Source organism: Eubalaena glacialis, chromosome 2, assembly GCF_028564815.1.
Source record: "Eubalaena glacialis isolate mEubGla1 chromosome 2, mEubGla1.1.hap2.+ XY, whole genome shotgun sequence".
Lineage (NCBI taxonomy): Eukaryota > Metazoa > Chordata > Mammalia > Artiodactyla > Balaenidae > Eubalaena > Eubalaena glacialis.
In genome coordinates this window covers 156,347,597-156,367,853 of record NC_083717.1, presented here as the reverse complement: position 1 = coordinate 156,367,853, position 20,257 = coordinate 156,347,597, and positions in this window count along the sequence as shown.

The following is a 20,257-nucleotide window of genomic DNA, read 5'->3' as shown; positions in this document are numbered from 1 at the left end:
CAGCCCAATTCCCACAAATATTAATTCAGAAAATTTTTTTTATAAATTCTCATTCTTATGTCTTATATCAAAGTCAAGTCAAAAAGATCTTCAGGAAATGATGCACTCTGGATTCAAACTGCCCTCCAAACTTGAAGTAGGTGCAAATAGTCATGACGGTCTTGAGAAGTGACCAGTTCCAGATGCATTCTCTCTCCCAAAGGCAGTGTTATTCATGGCCACAGTGGAGGTATTTCTACCTCCACCAGCTCAGTGATGCACTGGTCAACTGCCAGGCTCACAGAGGCTGTCATCACAGCTGCTGCTATCCTCAGCTGTTACTTCTGAGGGGCAGGAGGAGATGCAGGAAGTAGGGTGAAAGGAAAGAAATAATTCATGATGCACGACAGATGCACTGGAATTAAATAGCCTTTTATTAGTTACGCATGAATTTCATCCTTTCAGAAATCACGTGCACTACGTGTTTTAGCTTTTAGGCGAAAAGAGAGCAAATGCTCACCAGCATCCAATTACTATGGCAACCTTTCTATCCCCCAGTTAGAAACTTGATTTAGGACTTTTTGTGCATTACTCCCAATGCTTAACATGTGTAGGGGGCCTCCTGAGCAAGAATTTTCAATCTTGCTAGTCTAATTCACCTATCTCTCATATTCCTTTAGTTCAGCAAACAACCAGTGTGCCTCTTATATATACCTTGGCTATGTTCTAGGATTCAAGGATGAGTATGGCAAGACCATGGCATGCTGACAGCCATCCCATACACTTATCCCTAGAAACACACTGAAAAAGTGTCAGTCTGTCCTTTTTCAAGATTTCTCATAAGCCACTGTCATAAGCCATCTTTTCCCTCTCCTCTCCTTCTTTAGGGTGTGCATATTAAAAATTTCCAAGGATAGAGTCTATATTTAGTTGTTATATTTTAAATAATTATTATGAAGTACTGAATCACAAACAAGGCCCTCATTAATACTTAGGAATAAGCCTAGTCATGACACAGTTATGTGGAACATAGCATAAATAGTAAACTCATGCAAGAAAGAATGAAGTGAATAAACTAATGAATTGACAGACTCATGAATCATCTTTAGGTAGATCAATTCCTGGACACATGGCTCCTCCTATCTATACTGGTTCTTAGCTTCAATGTCAGAGAATGGTAAGTCAGGGCTTATCCTTAAATTATGCAAACTGGTGGATAACTGCATCTTCTTGGAGCCAATGAACCTCTTGCACAGACTTTAGACTAATTTAGAAGGGTTGGAAGAAACCAGGATCTTTGGCTCTTTCTCCCCAGCCCCATTGTGCTACCCTGCCAAAGAGCAGAGTAAAGCACGCACTATCCTAAAACAATGAAAACCATGTGTTGCCTGTGATACCACAGTCTGAGAAATGCACTATATTGGCATCTTTTGAAACACAGATGCAAAGTTGAAAAGGTAGCTATTATTTTAAGCTTGTTCTTATCAAGAAAAAAACTCCTTTTGTTATAAAACCCTGTAGTCACTCATTTGTTCATAATCATTACTCAGACTGTCTGGTACTGATAGAATAAAGACAACCCTCTCCGCTTAGGTTTTTAAGGCCCTCATCAATCTGGCTCTCACCTGTGCTTCACCTTCTCTCACCTCACCTCCACCAGGTGATGGTTTCTCCTCCCTTGGCTAATGTACTAGCCTTGCTCAATTCTGCTGATACCATTCACTCTACCCAAAAAGTTTCCCCACTCCTCTGCACCTGTTCCTACAATAGCTATTCTCTGAGGATCACAAGAATTCTCACCCCCCACTGATAGTTCACAGTGCTGTGTCCTGCTCAGCTCTGAGCTGTTATAGCTTCTCTACTCTCTGGATGACTCTTTTGACAAACACATCATCCTGCCTTGAGACATTTCTTGTCTCAAAGGTGCATAGAGTTATTTTTATTCTGAATGACTTAGCCTCTAAAATGTGCAGGTCCTGGTCTCCCAAACTAGTCTAAAGCTCTTTGAAATCAGACTTCATTAGCCTCCACACAAATCAAACACAGCACTGCATCCTAGTGAAAAAAATATATAAATATATATATATGATTCTGAGGTAGAAGGATTACATTTTCATACCCTGAACATTTCTTGGAGGCATCTTAAAAAGCACATTATTGAGGGTTGAGTATAAAAGAAATGTAAGCATTTAGAAAAGAGGGATACTGTGGACATTTGGAGGAGAGAATACTGTTGATTTGGGTGCTTCACATGATATACAGGACTGTCCATTTGTAGGTGGATAAGTGATAAATTATATAAGGTGATGTGTTTCATATTTTATAGAAAGACATTTAATGAGGGAGGTACACAGAAATATTGTGAGTGCAGGAACAAATAAGTGTTAAAACAATTTAATTTTTTATCTTGAACTAATTAAAAACTACCACTTGAATCCTGAAATAAGGAATTAGATATTTTCATCCTTTGAAGAATCATCGAAATGGAGGAGTCCGTAAGTCTTATATCACATCGCTTTTGCTGCACTTATCTACACAACCCTGGATTTCTTCATGGGTATATGTATGACATTTTTATGGCTTTCCATTAAGATTATAAATCCCCTTAAGATCAATATCTGAAATCTCTTATTTCTTCAAAATATTATCAGAGTGATACACAGTAAATGTTCAGTAACTATTGACCTTGGTCAAGTGATTAAACCATGAAATCTGAGTTTCCCTATTTTAAAAACAAATGATCATATGTAGCTTGCATTGTCATTCACACAGCAAGCATCGTCTTAATGATAACCTATCTGGCACAGAACTGATACTCAAAAAGTGTCCGTGGAAAGTAAGAAGAGAGGCAAAGTGGAGGAAAGGAAAGATAGAGAGGATGACATGCTCTGTAGTTTATGGTACAGGATATAAACTGTACGTTACTGCTATTAAGGGTAATATGTTACCTGATATAGATACTACAGGGTCCATAACATCTCCAGAGTCAAGAGATAAAATCCTCCTACTCTCTGCTTTCTGTTTTTATTCAGCTAATCTTCATCAAAATACATAGTATCAGCTCTGCCCACCCTTCTACTTAGATATCAGCAAAGCTGTTTTCCTTTTACCTCTCATAGCAGAAACATTATTCAAAGTAACCATATTTTACTACTAGCAAAAAGAACATTTAACAAATAACATTTTTCATTAGGAAAAAATGCCAAATTGCTGAATAGCTGATGTAAGGTATTAGAAGCCAAAAACATGCTGAAAATTTGTAACTGTGCCCAGAGCTACATTTAAGCAAAAGAATCATTACTTCTACTTTGAAGCAAAAAGCTTCTAAATCAGCAAAGCAAAGAAAGTCAGCTGAACCTTCTCTGAATTATTTGGCAAACAGCACATTTAGTAATATTTTGTACAAATAATGCCACTTTTCTAAGGTGCTCAAAATATTTTGCAAACAACCAGTTTCAGAACATCATGATTAAATAAATCGTAGTGTTCGTACCTTTCCATAGGAATAAAACACCACGCCTATAGTAATCAAATTGTGTAGCAAGCCAGCCAGAGCCTTCCTCATCCCTAACCTCCCCCTCTACCCTCCTATATGTCTGCCTGTTTCCAGATCCTGGGCTGAAATAGAAACTGATTTCCCAACCTGGGACTCCTCATGAAAGGTAAAAGAGCAAACCTAGGCATCTCTGGCTGCCACTCAGGAATAGATTGATTCAAAAGGTGAGCCTAAGGACATTTTCAGCTGGAGCAAGCTACAGCTGGCTTTTTAGATAGCAATTACTCACTGTTAATTGTTGTGTTTGCAAATAACTACTGCTTCCAGGGACACCCACAATTCTTTAGACTTTCCAGGTCTCAGGGGAAATGACTGGCAATCTCTTTTCCATGATGTGGTAAAAAAGAACTCTTAAAAGTTCATTCAGAATTGAATCTTGACAGCAAAGGAGCATATGAAAAGATGCCCTACATCATATGTCATCAGGAAAATGCAAATTTTAAAAATGAGATACCACTACACACCTACTAGAATGGCCAAAATCCGGCATACTGACACTACCAGATGCTGGTGAGGATGCCGAATGACAGGAACTCTCATACAACATTGGTGAGAATGCAAAATGGTATGACCACTTTGGAAGAAAGTTTGGCAGTTTCATACAAAATTAAACATACGCTGACAATATGATCCAGCAATCCCGCTCCTTGGTATTTACCTAAATGAGCTGAAAACTGTGTCCACACAAAAACCTGCACACAGATGTTTATAGCAGCTTTAATCAAAATTGTCAAAAACCTGAAAGCAACCAAGACATTCTTTAGTAGGTGAATGGATAAATAATCTATGGTACATCCAGACAATAGCAAAAGAGCACTATTATTCAGCGCTAAAAAGTAATGCACTATCAAGCTATTAAAAGATATGGAGGAGATTTAAATGTATATTACTAATTGAAAGAAGCCAATCTTAAAAAGCTACATACTGTATGATTCCAAATACATGGCATTCTGAAAAAAGCAAAACTATGAAGACTATAAAAAGATCAGTGACTGCCAGGAGTTGGTGGGGAGAGAAGAATGAATAGGTAGAGAACACAGGACTTGTAGGGCAGTGAAACTACTCTATATGACATTATAATGATAGATACTGTCATTATAAATTTGTCTCAACCCATAGAGTGTATAACACCAGGAGTGAACCCTAATGTAAACGAGGTAGTCTGGGTGATAATGATGTGTCAATGTAGCTTCATTATAACAAATGTACCACTCTGGCGAGTGATGTGGATAATGGGGAAGGCTATGTGTGTGGAGTGGGCAAGAGAGAACTGGGAAATCTCTGTATCTTCCTCTCAATTGGGCCATGAAGCTAATATTGCCCAAAAAATAAATTCCATTAAAAAATTAATCCTCAACCATGCCCACCATCTTCATAGTAGCCACTGACGACAGTGGCTATGGAAGACAGCGGCCCTTTCCCCTGCAAACACCCACAGGGATGCTTGTTCCTGGTTACTCCAGGAGTCTCATCTATGATCCCATAGGAGCCCACTGTAGCTCACTCTTTCAAGTCTTTCTTAGGGCTGCTCTTTCCTAGCGCTCCCTGAAAGAAGACCCATGATTCTTACCACCTGATACCCCTCAACCAGATCCCTTCAGTATCCCACCCACCCAAAGCTCATGGAATCAAAACTATGTGTGTGATCCGGCTAATTAGGAGTACAAGAGTCAGTGTTGACTTTGCTACTGCTGCCTTCCAGCACTCTTGCTATTCCCTAGCTCCTGTTATCCTTTGCACTTTTATAGTAGTTGTATTTAGTATTTCTCGTATTTTATTTTTGTATTTTAGAACGTTAGTATTTGATGAATGGACTCAAGATTATAAGATCCTGCATCTAAAGTTCTGCTACCTGTAAATTTAAGATGAATTTATAAGTATAGATGACTCCATTATAAATGGAAGGGGTCAGTTAATTTACGAGGCATGGAGATTAGGCCAATTTCCAAATTAGCTAACTTTCAGACTTTTATTCTTACAATAAGCAAGCTAGTACTCTAGGTTAGGTCTATTTTAGGATGTGGGTAAGAAGTGGCTAAACTGTAGTTCCCAAAACCTAACCCTTATCTCTCAGCCTCACTCTGCATAGGAAATTTTCCAATTGCATTTCTAATATTAGAAATATTTAAATTTGGTGTAATATCTGGTGCTTATCTTCCTCTTGCACAGCTACATTGTTTCAGAATTAGCTATCTGTGAGGCTCTTTCTTTCTGTGGCTCCCTCCTCTCCCTCTTGACTAAGAACTCCCAAAGGCAAACACTGTGTGTTATTCTCCAAAGGTCCAGGGCAATGTCTAGCACATGGTGAATGCTCAGTTGGTATTGTGGACAGACCCACTCAATGTGTGTAAAAAATTAAAAGAATGCATAGCATGTTCAGTAGCATATTCACTAAACATATGTCAACTCTGTATTTTATTTTTCTCTATGTGTGTGCTTTTCAATTACTGCCAAAACATTTTGAACACATAAAAAGAATCAATGTAGATAACAGTGAATGGAGGTATTGTCAGTGTGGGTTTGGCAGGGATCTTAGCAGAGCTTCCCCTTGAAATACTTCTCTGAAATCCAAGTGAAGAGAAAGGCAGGGCATGGGCTAAATTGTCTCCCCGCTCCACCCCAAAAATTAATATGTTGAAGTCCAAACCCCCAGTACCTCATGATGTGATGGTATTTGGAGATAGGGCCTTTAAAGAGGTAATTACATTAAAATGAGGTGATTAGAGTTGCCGTAATCCCACATGACTGGTATCCTTATAAGAAGGGAAAATTTGGACACAGATAATGGACAGAGGGAATACTATGTGAAGAGACAGGGAGAAGACAGCCATATACATGCCAAGGAGAGAGGCCTCAGAAGGAACCAACATTTCTGACACCTTGATCTTGGACTTCTAGTCTTCAGAACTTTGAGTAAATAGATTTCTGTGGCTTAAGCCATCTACTCTGTGATACTTTGTTATGGCAGCCCAAGCAAACTTATATAGAAGTGCATGTCTGCTTTAGAAGGCATTGGTGCTTCATGCAACAAAGCATATTTCATATAAAAAAGATGTGAAAGAAACTAGCATGATTGCCTACTATATGCCTGAGTACAGTGCTAGGTCTTTCACAAGAATCACCCTTTAAGCTCTTCTCAACCCCTATAATGTGGCATTATTAACCCTGTTTTTAAATAAGTGAGTTTCAGAGATTAAGAAGCTTTCTAAGGATACTTGACTGATTTATTTCAGAAACAGAGTTTCCAGACATGTCTATCTGATTTCAAAGTCAATGTTCTTTTACAGTGCTATGAACCCTATAGGCTAGAAGATCTCTGAAGCTGAGGGTCTGGGAGAAAAATAACTCCTGTATATACAGGCAGAAGAACATCTCCATGCATGCTCTGGAGGTAGAAAGCATGTAGCTTCATATTTTTAATCACATTTTTAAAAATATAGTATTTGTCAATACAAAATGCTGAGAAGAATCCAAAATTTACCTTGCATCAACTGAGCTGTTATTTTGAGTGGAGGGCAAGCACTCAAGGCCAGAACTAGAATAAACTAAAAGCAAGCACAAACACCACCACTGTGAAGTTCATGTTAGCAGGAATTTTCTTAACAAAAAAAGAGTCCACTATCTGACCTGACATGGAGATTAGGTTATACGTGGAACACATGAGCTCTAAGTCTGTTCCTACCATAATCTATGAGTTAAAAGCAATGGAGGCCCTGCTATATTTCTAGCCAAATTAAACTTTTTCTGTTATTTGTTATGTATTGGTTACACGTGCACACACACACGTGTTAGTGTTTACTGAAATACTTAACATTTGTCCAGGAGTGATTTTGCCTCCCCCAGGGGACACGTGGCAATATCTGGAAACACTTTTAGTTGTCACACATGAGAACTGGTGCTAATAGGATCTAGTCGGGAGGGACCAGAGATGCTGCTAAACATCCTCCAATGTACTGAACAGCCCCCAGCTCCACCCCACAACAGAGAATTGCCCAGTCCAAAATGTCAATAACACTGACGGCTCCTGCATAAGAATTCACGCAAATTTATTGTCTGTGCCAGCTTACTTTGTAATACATTAGTCTTAGTGATCTATTGGTTTTGAATCTATGTAATGTATGTGATAGGGAATTCATTAAATGTGTTTACATAACTTGGCTTGCTTCTTTTTAAAACCATATTATTTCTGCAATGCATTATCAGTATTTTTTTTTATAGAACCACGTATATGGTATGAAAATTCATTTTCCAGTTAACATATTATGTTTTGTTGCCTGTTATTACCTAATACATCGTGAATACATTTCTTTTTAATTATATGAACTTATACTTTTTTTCAGAATTAGTAGACTAGTAATATCCGGAAGATCATAATATCATGTCCAGAACATATGATTTTTCACCTGGACTGCAGTATAAAGTATAATATATAAACAAATAATATATTTCCCATAAAATATGTTTATATGACCATATCATGGAATTTAATTCTTTTTTCAAAACTATTTATCTTTGGAAAATTGAGATGTATCTTTTACAACTTTGTGTCATATATATAGTATGAAAAGTGACAGTAGGGAATTTAAAATTAAAGTTAAAAATTAAGTTAAAAGTTCATTTAAATTCTCCATCCATTCCATTTGTACATATTAGATTTGCACAGATTAGGTTCAATTCAGCAAACATTTACTGAGCACTGGAAAAATAATGATGACTAAGACAGAACTGCTAGCTGTGAAGAGCTCACTTCTGGCCAAAGAGAAACAGGACAGCAAAACATTTTTCCTTGTGGTTGGAATTGCAACACAGTATAAAATAAAGTTTCCTTGTTTATATTTCTTTCATTCCCCCTTCCTGCAGTGTCCATCAACCATCCTGTTTCCACATAGTCTTAACGATTGCCAATTTTAATAATTTTAACATTATGTTGAGTCAAGATCCATAATTTGCTAAAACAAATTTTGGATCGTTTGGGACATTTTGATTCTTTCCAATTGCCCTCTATAGATAACACTGCAATGGATATTTCAAGTATGTAGATATTATTTCTCTTTTAGAATATTTCCTTAAAATAAATTTCAGAGTAGAATTGCTAAGTCTAAATAGTGTGAAAATATTTTTGACTCTATAAGTACATTATTTTGTTACTTATAAAACTATTGTGCCAACTTCCATTGCAACTAGAGTATAATGGTGAAAACAAGTCATTGCATACTTTCCAGCACTGAGTTTTATTTATGAAAAAAAATTTTGTTATTGAATGAGATTTTAAATGTACCTTAAATTCTATTTACATTTTAGGTCTCTGATTACTGGTATGCGAGAAATCTTCCTATATTCTAACTTGCTTTTTTTTTTTTTCTGAAAATGAATGTGTATGTCCTATGCTGAATTATCTGAGTCCTAAGATTTTTTCACAAAGTTAAACATAGAATTATTATTTATTAATCAAATAGTCATATCCCTTGGCTTAAATATTCTTAAAAGATTGTTGTACTTATGGTACATTTACCAGGTTTTGAACTACCAAAAGAAACAAATCCTGAGAATATTCAATACTTTCCACAAAGAGCCTAGATTTGAAGGGAAAAAATTTTAATAGCTATGACAACAAAAGCAGTTAATACCAGTTATCCACGTACCAAAGAGGCATGGTTTGGTTTCAAAATGATTGTAGTAGCCAAGTTTAAAGTAAATAGGAAAAAAAAAAAAACATAGCCATCTGTTATGAAATTTCTTTATTCTTGCCTTTTCTTCCTTTCTACCTTCTCTGGGTGAGTGGTTTAAGGGGATTAATGCAAACATCTGAACATGCTGTTTTCCACTAAACTCACTTGGTCTTTTCTTCTCAAGTCCTTGACGCAGATAAAGAAAGATATGATTTCCAAATTCAATGGAAGCTGAATTTCATTGGAGGGGAAAAATGTTACCTCAGCTCAAAGTCTGATTTCTCTGCTGTCCTACAGTTGTAATTGAAAAATAGAGCTTCACTTAAAAATACCTCCTTTTGTTTACCCAGGCCTCATGGAATCATCATGTGGGAAGAAACCTTGAGAAGTCTTTCGACATTGCAGACCACATATTCTGAACCAAAACTCCAAACAAATAGCCTAACAAAAGACTTTTTTCCTTATTTGCCAATGTATTTATAATGATCGTATAAGTGTTTAAAAGGTCATATGAATTTATACACAAAATCAATTGCCTAAGTCTTGCTCATCTCCCCTTGGTCCAGGTATCAACAGGACTGATGTGCTGCCCCCTCCTTGTTCTGTGTTTTCAGCCCTTCTCACTCTAATTGAGTCAGTTTGTTCAAGTGCCTCATAAGCATTTCTCCACACACATCCCACAGGTATTTCAAACTCAACACCTCCAAAATTGAAATCATCTTTGCTCCCAAACCAATTCCTCCACGTCTCATGCTCTCGCCATGAACAATACGGCATCGTTCACTACCCAAGCCAGAAACCTTAGAATCTTCATAGCCCACCCCCTACTCTCTCCCTGACTCAGTCACTGAATCTTGTCAAGTCTATCCGCAAAGAATAGAAATCTCTCATGTGCATTTCCTTCTCTTCATCCTCACCACTGCTGCCTTAGTGCACATCCTTTCAACTTCCTGGGCAAATTATTGAAATCACCTCTTTGTTTGTCTCCCTGCCGCCAATATTCATCACCATCCACCTGCCCTCCGCACTGTCCTCCTCATCTCTGTCAGAGGTCTTTAGAAAATACACATTTCATCATGTAACATATGACCACCGCTCCTTCTTTGTGATCTTATATTAAAGATCAGAGTTTTCTGCTGTAACTGAGCTAGTCATGAATAAAACTCATATTCCCAACAGGGCAAAATGAGAAATTCTGAATTGTTTTAAAGGAAAGTTGCCAGGCTGATTTTTTTCCCCAACACAGGATTTCTAGGCTTGAAAAAATGCCAAACAGCTTTGTGATATTGCTTGTATTGACCCCTGCCCCCCACTCCATCCTCCAATCTCACTTCAGAGAGTCTTATGTTCAAAATACAGATTGTCAGCCCAATGTTGGAACAGACAGAAGCAAGGAGATGTGCAGACATCAAACAGCTACAATGTGGAATTGTTCAGCTAAAGAAACTGACAGACCCTTAAAGACAGTCCTCCTAAACTGATATCAATAATATTCAATGATTCTTTCTCCTTTGAGGTGCTCTGAGCTTTTTACAAGAATCAACTCTGAATATACAAACAGAAATCACAGAAAGAGTAAACAAAGGAAATATCTTTTTTTGTCCCTTTCTCACAAAGACAATTCCTTACGTATCAAAACCAGGGGATGAGAAGGATTATTTTATTTATATACGCATAAATTCTCTCCATGGTATTTTTGAACTATAATGAGCCAGCAAGTGTGCTATGAGAACACACTGGTGCCAGAGAAAGCACCTCTTTTTTCTAGCAGTCTCTGAGGGCAGAGGCTACACCCATCAGGAGGACTGACGCCAAGGCAGTATTCAATATATGTTGAATATTAGAGGAAAATAGTTGCAAGGTGATAAGATAATGGTGAAAAAAGAGGCATTTAACAAGTGCTATAGAGGTGGGGGACTGATCGCATTTGGCCCGGTGAGCGAGCTGGTGTCAGGAAAGATTTTTTGACAGAATGTTTTAGACAGGGCTCTCTGAATTACAAGACAGCTTGTGCTATTCTCATTTCTGGAAATGTCCTTTCCAATTTCACTACATACCTACTGAACTCTTACTCATCATTCAAGATACAGATTAAATCTCAGCTCCTCAGTGAAGCCGCTGCCAACCGTCACATCAAAATCTTCTTACTCCAGGTTTCTGGAGTGTTTTATTTATACCCATACTTACATCCACATTCTCATACTATGCCCTTATCACACATTAATGTCCTCTAGTTTATTTATTTTGTTGAAGCACTTATATAGCCCTTACTATGTGCCAGGCAGTATCTTAATGGCTCTGCAATATTGTTTCACTTAATCCTCACAGCAAACCTATGTGTAATTTTACTATTATTCCCCACTTAACTGAAGCCCAGATTTCTAGAATTCTGTCTTGCACTACAGGGCAAGGTACCTGGGAGAAGAAAATGCATTTTCTCCCTCCTTATAACCTCACCTTGTAGAACATGACTTAGCAAATTGTAGACTTTCAATATGTACACTTTCAATATGTAGACTTTCAACAAATATGTACATATTGTTGAATAAAGAATGTTTGGCAGAGACGCCTGTTCAGATCAAAGAGACACTACTCATTTAGGAGATATTTAGTTGAATTCACTTTCATATAACCTCCCCTTAACAACTAGAACGTTTAGTGAATTACATTCTTAGGGGGAAAAGCATGAAGATGATAGTTAGTGACTTAACTATTGTTCTGAAGCCCAAGGAAATCTCATCAAGACCTGGTTAACCCATTTATTTCAGAAAGACAAATCTCACATCATGGCAAAAAAAAAAAAGGAAAAGGAAGATGTAGTACTTGCAAATTTTTTGTAAGGAATCTCAGTTCAAATCTGTGCCAGCCCACTTTTTAATATGCTCCCCAAGAACAAAGGAGATCTGCAGTTAAAGCTGCTGAAGATGAGACCAACACACATCCTCATTGCCAACTGCATCCCCTTCAGGGAGTTGCGTAGAAAGACCCAGAGCATAGGAGCAGGGGTGACTGTGGGCAAACCCTCCTTACCCACCCAACTCCCAGCATTTGGAGGGGCAAGATCTGCTCAAATGTGAAAAGGAAGATAATGCACAGATGGTGGCAGAGACCTCAAAGACGGGTGGAACAATATGAATGGTGTACACTGTCTGAACAAGAGTAAAATGTCACTAGGTACAAACTGACTAGCCTCTAGGTCTCTGGTCCTCCTGAAACTTCCATGTCACTGGTTATTTTTAAGCACTGAAAAGTAAGTCTGGCCTAGAGAATGGAGGAACTCCGATTTTGGAAAATGCCAAAAGAATACCACCTCTCCTTCGGTGATTACAACTTCATTCATTTGAGGCAAGTCCCCATTTTAAAATGCCAACACCCCAAAAGGAGGTAAACCTTAAGTCCTTATAAGCTAACTCGTGGTTTATCCAATAATTCCCTGCCAGAGACTAGTTCACCCACAGGTAAAGACAAGAAAAGGATCCAGACTGGCGCCAGGGGAAAGGAGAGCAGTCCTAGGAGAGGAAAAAACACAACCACTGTAAGAGTGAGGAAGGCCCGAAAGGCCCACATTATGTTCTTCCCAGTTTTCCCAGGCTGGCTGTGTCACCAGGACAGGGCAGATCTGCAGGTGTATCCAGGGCATTAGAAATATTAAGCAGTTTCTACTCAGGAGGCATTTTTAGCAGGAGAGAGAAATGCTGCTTTACCAGTCCATGTCTAGTTCAAAAAAAAAATTTTTTTTTGATTTGAGTCAGAGGTGTCAAAGGCTACCAGGCCAGCACCCATGACACCTGGAGAAATAAACAGCCAGGAGAAGGCACAATCCTCTGGTATGAGGCTGACCAGCTGTGCATGGCTAGACAGAACTCAGGCCTGAAATTACTCAGAACTGGTTGGTGACTCAGTGTTCTACTCTGACCCCACAGAAAAGACAAGCCATATTGCTGCTCCCTGCACACCCTGACTGGAAATGTTTCACAAATAGCATGAGTAAGTCATTGAGATGCTCTTGATGGTTTATCTCCTATTCACACAGGATCTGGAGACAATAAATGTAAAAGGTCTGTATTTCTCCCACATCCTAATCATCCAACTAGAGGATGAAAGCTACCCAGTAACCAGAACTTTCAAGACGACCAAGCATGGGTTTGGGCTCCAGTGCACAAGAGATGCAAGAGGCTTTCGGTTTAGCTGAAAATGAAGAGAAGCTGAGGGATCCAGGACACAGATGGTGCAGGGGAAAGGGAAAAAAAACAAAGTTCTAAGTTCTTCCCTTTGCACTCAGGCCAACAGCCTGGGCTGCCCTGAACTGTTTCACAGGTTGTGTCTGCACAAGGATATCCAGTCCAAGTGAGCTTGAGTGAGCACTCACCTCCTTGCTGCAAACCAAGCAACTGGGCAGAATTGTGCCAGCTCCAGAAAGGGTAGCATTTTCTAGTTGGGCTGCCCAAAATGGGTGCCTTTTTAAAATAACTGGCCCACCCAGCAGGAGTACCTTTATCTCAGTAGGCACAAAAACACCTTATATCTAAGCAGAAGTCATGCCAAGTCCAGTTTAATTGGGCGTGAGCCGTAGCAAAATAGAGAGCTGAGGGTTCTCTTCTTCCCGCCTACAGACCCTGCACTCAACTTGGAGTCTCTGCTTTGATCTCACAACAGAGGGGTCATTATCTCAAGGAGACCAACAAAGAGAGGCCCAGAGTTCTAGTCAATGTCCCAGAGGCATGGATGAGTTTAAGTAGCTCCAGAGACCCTAGATGCAGAAGGATGAGAAAGTACCCATGCTGCATTCCCAAGAAGCAAGGAAAGAGAAAGCGGGAAGCAGATGTTGTGCATACTTCTGAACACCTGTTCAGTTGAGAGGCGGACTGGGGTGAGAATTTGGTTGGAAAGAGCTAAGTGATGGCACCACCTCGGAGAAGGTCGTGTTCTTTTGTCACGTGTTGGGAAGTGAGAAGTGGAAGGGAAGTTGAAAGAACCTACGTGTTGAGCAATGGGAGTGCATTAAAGGATTAGATGACTTCTGCCCAATTCTTAGGTTTCCCCAGGGCTGGATGCAACCTTCCTATTTGCTTGTGATCTCCAGGTCCACATCTGAGCTCTTTGTCTTGCATCCTCTTTAAAAACCAGAATTATTCTGCTTGGGGGTTTCTTTGTGAACTCATAGATTCATCGTCTCATGAGCCTGGGGCTACCCTCACCTGGTAGGAGGTGGCCCTATGTGGTTTCTCCTCATTGCTGAACTCAGCCCCTAAGCTCCCATCTGGCATGAGAGAGATGCAGAGGAGTCAAGCCCCTTAGAAGCTCCCCTCACCTGGGATGAGTCTCATTCTTTGGTCCTGTGAGCTGGCTCCACTGGGAAGAAGGAGCCTTTATGGCCTGACACAGTTAAGGTTCTGGAAGTGAAGAACATCCTTTGCCAGCCTCAGGCATCAGCCAGCTTGCCTGTGAATTTTGCATTTTAAGCACCTCAGATCTCAGCTTAATGAAGAGCATCACTGCTCCCAGAGCGAGCTGGTGACAGAAAAGCCAGCAACCAAAAAAAAAAAAAAAAGCACAGCCTGGCTCAGCAAGCTGAGTTCCATTCCTTCAAGCAAGCATTTAGGAGAAGCTGCTCCTGGCCCAGCAGGGCACAAGTGCTACTGGGGGGAGTGGGACAGGGCAAGAGGACCAGGCAGGGGCCCCAAGGCCACAGCTTGGTCAGAGACCGGAGACACAGGCAAGAAGCTAGAGGGCAGCTTTATGACAACCTAGCACCAGTGTGCAACAGGCAGCCTCTTCACAAATGCACAGGATCGCAGGTAAAGGGGGCCCAGCAGGGCAGCTGGTCCTAAAAGTAAGTGTGGGGTTACTGAGACAATGAAATGTGATGGTGTCTGGCAAGTGCTGAGCGAAGACCTGACATGTTCAGTAATTAGTAGCTACCACAGGTATTACGATGTGGCCCTCGGCCTCACCCCACTCAGTTCCAGGGCTGCCAACAAATACTTCCAGGAAGGACTGTGCTGGCAAGTCCTAGCGAGGCCAGCAAGAACTTGCCTTCTTCCCTGCTGGGGTGAGGCGGACTCAGCCCCTTCCCTCCTGGAAAAGCTAAGCCCAAACTGGTAGAAATGGCTAAGCTAAGCCTCCGTCAATCGGTGCCTTCCTGACAGCTGACTCTTCAGAGCTCTTAGAATGCAAAGAGCCCACCTGAAAGCTACCTGGTTAAGAGCCACAATGCATCTTTCTCTCTCCTGCAGCCTCTCTCTGACTCGTGCAAGCGGATATGCCTTCAGAGTACACTTTTCTCAGTTAACGACAGGACATTTTTGCTTAATAGGGATGAAGCCGACTCATCTGGAGCTATGACATAGGAGGACAGAGGGAGGAGGAGAGAGGCAGGAGGAGAAAGAGGAGCTAGCGCTTCACTGGAGAGGCTGCACAGCAAGGCAGGTGATGACGGTGCCCATTAGAGTCAGCCCGCCTGGACCTGAGCCCCAGCCTTGCCTCTCTCTAACCACGTGGCTTCTAGCAACTGTTAACCTCATTTGCCCAATGAGAATAACAACATTATATACCACAGGGTTTTGTATTAAAAGAGCTAAGATATGTAAAGTACTTAAAAGCAGTAGCATAGTTTCTCTCCATATATATTAATCTCTACCATCATTAGAAATTATTAGTCCATAACAACACTGAAGTAGATGCCATGATTATCCTCACTTTGCAGATGAGGACACTGAGGCACTGAGCCCAAGTCACACAGTTAGTAAATGGCGGGCCTGGGAATTGAACCCAGAGTCTGCGATGCCCACTGAGCAATAGGGTCCCCTAAGTGCTACCCTTTACAACTGGGGTGAAGGTGTTCTTGTTCAACATCACATTAAATAAATGATTACTCTTGAGGTACCAAGATTTTATACAGACTTATTTCCTAGTCACAAACTCTACCCACGTAAACCAAGCCATTTTCACCAGCCCTCACCCTCTTGGCCCACAGGCCTGCTATCTCCTTTCTGAGTCTGCATATTAAAGTGCAAGTCTTAGTCCCCCACCGCAAATATAATTTCAGACTTTCTGGAGTGGAGCTTAGGAATCTTCATTTTTGACCAACACCCCCCATGTATACACATCGCTCCCCATCATCACCCTCCTTGCTGCAGTGCTCCTGCGCTATAAACCTGGAGCTATGGCTGCAGGTTTCATCTACCCAGTTTTGTTTTGTTCTTCACACATCCTTAATATGCACCTGAAATGTTCCCAACAGATTTCAGAACATCAAATTCAAAACCTAAAAAAAAAAAGGAAAAAAATAAAAATAAAAAACACAGAGCACTGCTTGTCTTTTACAAATAACACACATAACTCATGTAAAAGCACAGAGTCTGTGGAAGGTGTAGGTTGAAGGAAGTCCCATCGCTACCATTTATCCAGACGGTTTCCATTAGGAAAGAAAACATTAACTTCATAATTATCCCCACAACTCCAGGTCTGCGGTGGTTCTTTTAATCACTTGTTTAGGATGGAAAAATTAACACTTTTCAGGAAAGCAAAAGAACTTATCCTTGTCCTAAGAGGTGCTGTCATGGTGACCTGTGATCTGGAGGTCAGCTGTTCAAAGTACTGTGAACACACCTGCCAGATGCAAATTCCTCCTTCCTCCTTCATTGGACTGTCACCCCAGAGAGCTTGTTTTTATTCCTAGGACACACTATTCCAAACAAAATGTGTTGTCTAAATTGCTTGAAAAGCATAGAGACTAGGTGACCCATGAACTACCCAGTCTCATGACCTCCCACAAAAGCTCACAATCCAGCCATGCAACTGGACTCTGTGATATTCAATGACCATGTGTCAACGGAACAGTCTTGTTTTAATAACACAGCAAAAAGTAATAATAACAAGCATTCACAGAGCACTTAATTCCTAACCTTAATTCCTGTGCGCACTGCTTTTCGTAATTAACTGATACAGTGAAAAGAACCAGGAAGAAGGGGAAAGCTGCTCACCTTTGAAAAATGACAATGAGTTCACAGCAAATTTGTCCTGGTGAAATGTATAGTATGCAATTTACCAGTTGTCATGGCCCTTTCCCTTGGTGTCTCATAAGCTGCTCCTGGCCCCCAACCACCTTGATCGTGACACCCCTCCAGCTGCTCTGCCAGATGCTCTTTGCTGGTCAACTGGAAGATACATGAACAGATAATACCTTCGGTCTGCTGGAAGCTCTCTGTGGGATATCCTTCCAACACAGCACTTATGGGATTTTAGTCAGGGGCTGGGGGGCAGGGAGAGGGTGGTGGAATTACTTCAAGTTGCAAATGAAGAGAAGTAGTATGTGCAGCTGGCCGTCTCCAATTAAACACCAGCTCCTTGGTTAGCAGCGATCTGAACCTGCAGCATTTGGGTGGTTTTTCCCCTGAGCTATTAGGATATTCATTAGTTCAAATAAAAGTCTATAAGCAAGCCGCTAATAAAGAGTGATTTTTGCTTCTCTACCAACATGATTGCGGAGCATTTTTGGCTTATTATCTTATTTAATTGTCTAAGGAAACTAATTGTTTTGGCTCATTTGTTGAAATTTATAATACTTGGACCCTTTTCTTTGCTTGCAGAGCAGACCAGAACATTTTGGCATTGAAGAATGTGTATTTGATCTATGAAGTATATAGTCTTTTAAATATGTATTTTCACTATGGTGGAAAATTTATTTCTTCAGAGACTCATTAGTTTAAAGTGGAATGTCCTTTGGATGGGAATCAATAAAATATTTATTCTGTAAGAAGAGGTGTCTTTGTATATAGGGACAGAGGGGAAGGAGGCATCCAACTCATTGGATAAGGAATCTACTTTGTCCCAGAAATAGATTCTTCATAAACAATACTGTGGTGGTGGTAATAATAGTAATAATAATAATAATGGAGGGGGAGGGGGGAGAGGGAGGGGAGGAAGAGGAAAGGAAGAAGGGGGAGGGGGAGGAGGAGGGGGAGGAAAGAGAAATAAAGAAACAAGCGAAGTGGACTTTCCAGTCCCTCAGACCTGGGTTCAAATTAAATTCTGCTACTACAGCTCTGAACTTCATTTTTCTTATCTGTAAAATAGTTACTGCTTCACCAGGTTGTCGAAAGAATTAAATGTGCTGATGTATATGAGGCTTCTGACCCATAACAAATATCTTACAAAATTAGCTCTGGCTAGAACTATGGTTGCCAGGTAAAATACAAGACACCAAGTCTGTTAGTTTCCTGTTGCTGCTGTAACAAATTACCACAAACTTAATGACTTGAAACAATGCAAATACATTCCCTTATAATTCTGGAGGTTACAAGTCTAAAATGGAAGTGCAGGGTTGTGTTTCTTCTGGAAACTCTAGGGGAGAATCTGTTTCCTTGCCTTTTCTAGCTGCTAGAGGCCACCTAAATTCCTTGGCTCACAGCCTCTTCCTCCATTTTTAAAACCAACCACATAGTATCTTTGCTGCTCTTTGACCCCTGATTCCATTCTTACATTATCTCCCTTGTAAGAACCCTTGTGATTATCTAGTCCACTCAGATAATACAAGAAAATCTCATTTCAAGACTCTTATTCATATCTGCAAAGTCCTTTCTGCCATATAACGTAACATATTCACGTACTCTGGGGCTTCAGACTTGGCAAACTTTGGAAGCCACTGGTCAACCTACTGCAAGCCACCCTCTGGCCTCCAAAGATTCACATCCATCTCTGACGCAAAATACATTCACCTAATCCTAACATCTCGAAAAGTCTCAGTCCATTACAGCATCAATGTAATTTCAAAATCTCATCTAAACATCAACAACTCAAAAGTCTTAAATCTCATTCTTTAAATCATGTTTGGGTCATAACTCTCAGTATGAGTCATTTGAGGCAAAATTTCCTCTATATTTGGACCTGTGAAAATAAAAAACAAGTTATATGATCCTAAAATACAATGGTGGGGCAGATAAAAGATAAGAGTAATAGTCATTTCCATTCAAAAATAGAGGTGCGGGATGGAACAAAGAAAAGAATCACTGGTTCCAAGCAATACTGAGATCCAACTGGGAAAAATTCATTAGGTTTCAAGGCCTGGGACTAATCCTCTGTGATTCACAGCTCTGCCCTCTGGGCCCTCAGTTCCATCCTCTGGGCCTGAGGCTCTGCCCTCAGCTTCACTGTCTGGGTCATGTTTGCTTTTCCATGAAGTAGAGTACATTCGCAGCTGAGTAATTTTTAAGCCTATTTCCTGCATGTTGAATTTTTGGAGTCTGACTGCTTTCTTTCATTTCCTCTTGTAATCCAAGCTGGCAGTATTTCTGATGATATAACATCTTCAAGAACATTATGAGTCTCCCATAAATGCCTAAGGGATTCATTCCATTAGACAAAAGCCTCCTCCAGAGAGCCTTCCAAATAATCTCATCTCTATTTTTGTCTTCTCCTGAGATGGCTGAAGGGATCCATGGGTCACATGCATAATCTTTTCAAAGGGACCTCTACTGATTGAATACTTGGACCTATTGATCCTTCCAAAGAATGAGCAAAAGGTTGGTGAGCCACACCCTTGTTTTTCCTCCAGAGCATGCTTTCCTGTTGTTAAATCTCCTATTGTAGTATCTTTGCAATCTGAATAGGCTGAGAATTTCCCAAATCATCAAGTCTTGGCTCTTTTTTGCTTAGAGTTCTTCCCTCAGTCTAGCTCTTTCCTCTCCCATTTTGCTGTAAGCAGCAAGAAGAAACTAGGCTACACCTTCAACACTTTGCTTAGAGATCTCAGCTAAATATTCAAATTCATCACTTACAAGTTCTGCCTTTCATAGAGTAGGACACAACTGAGCTGAATTTCCTTTCACTATATGTATAAAAAGGATCCCCTTTACTTCAGTCTCTAGTAACACCCAGCTGAATTCAAAATTCAGATTAACAATAAATAATGTTTGGTACAGTTATGTCCCCAATACTAAATGGGACACATTTAAATAATAATTTTTTAATTTATCTGAAATTCAGTTGTAACTGGGCATCCTGAATTTTTATTTGCTAAGTTTGATTTCAACTAGGTGTCACGGAGGGTTCT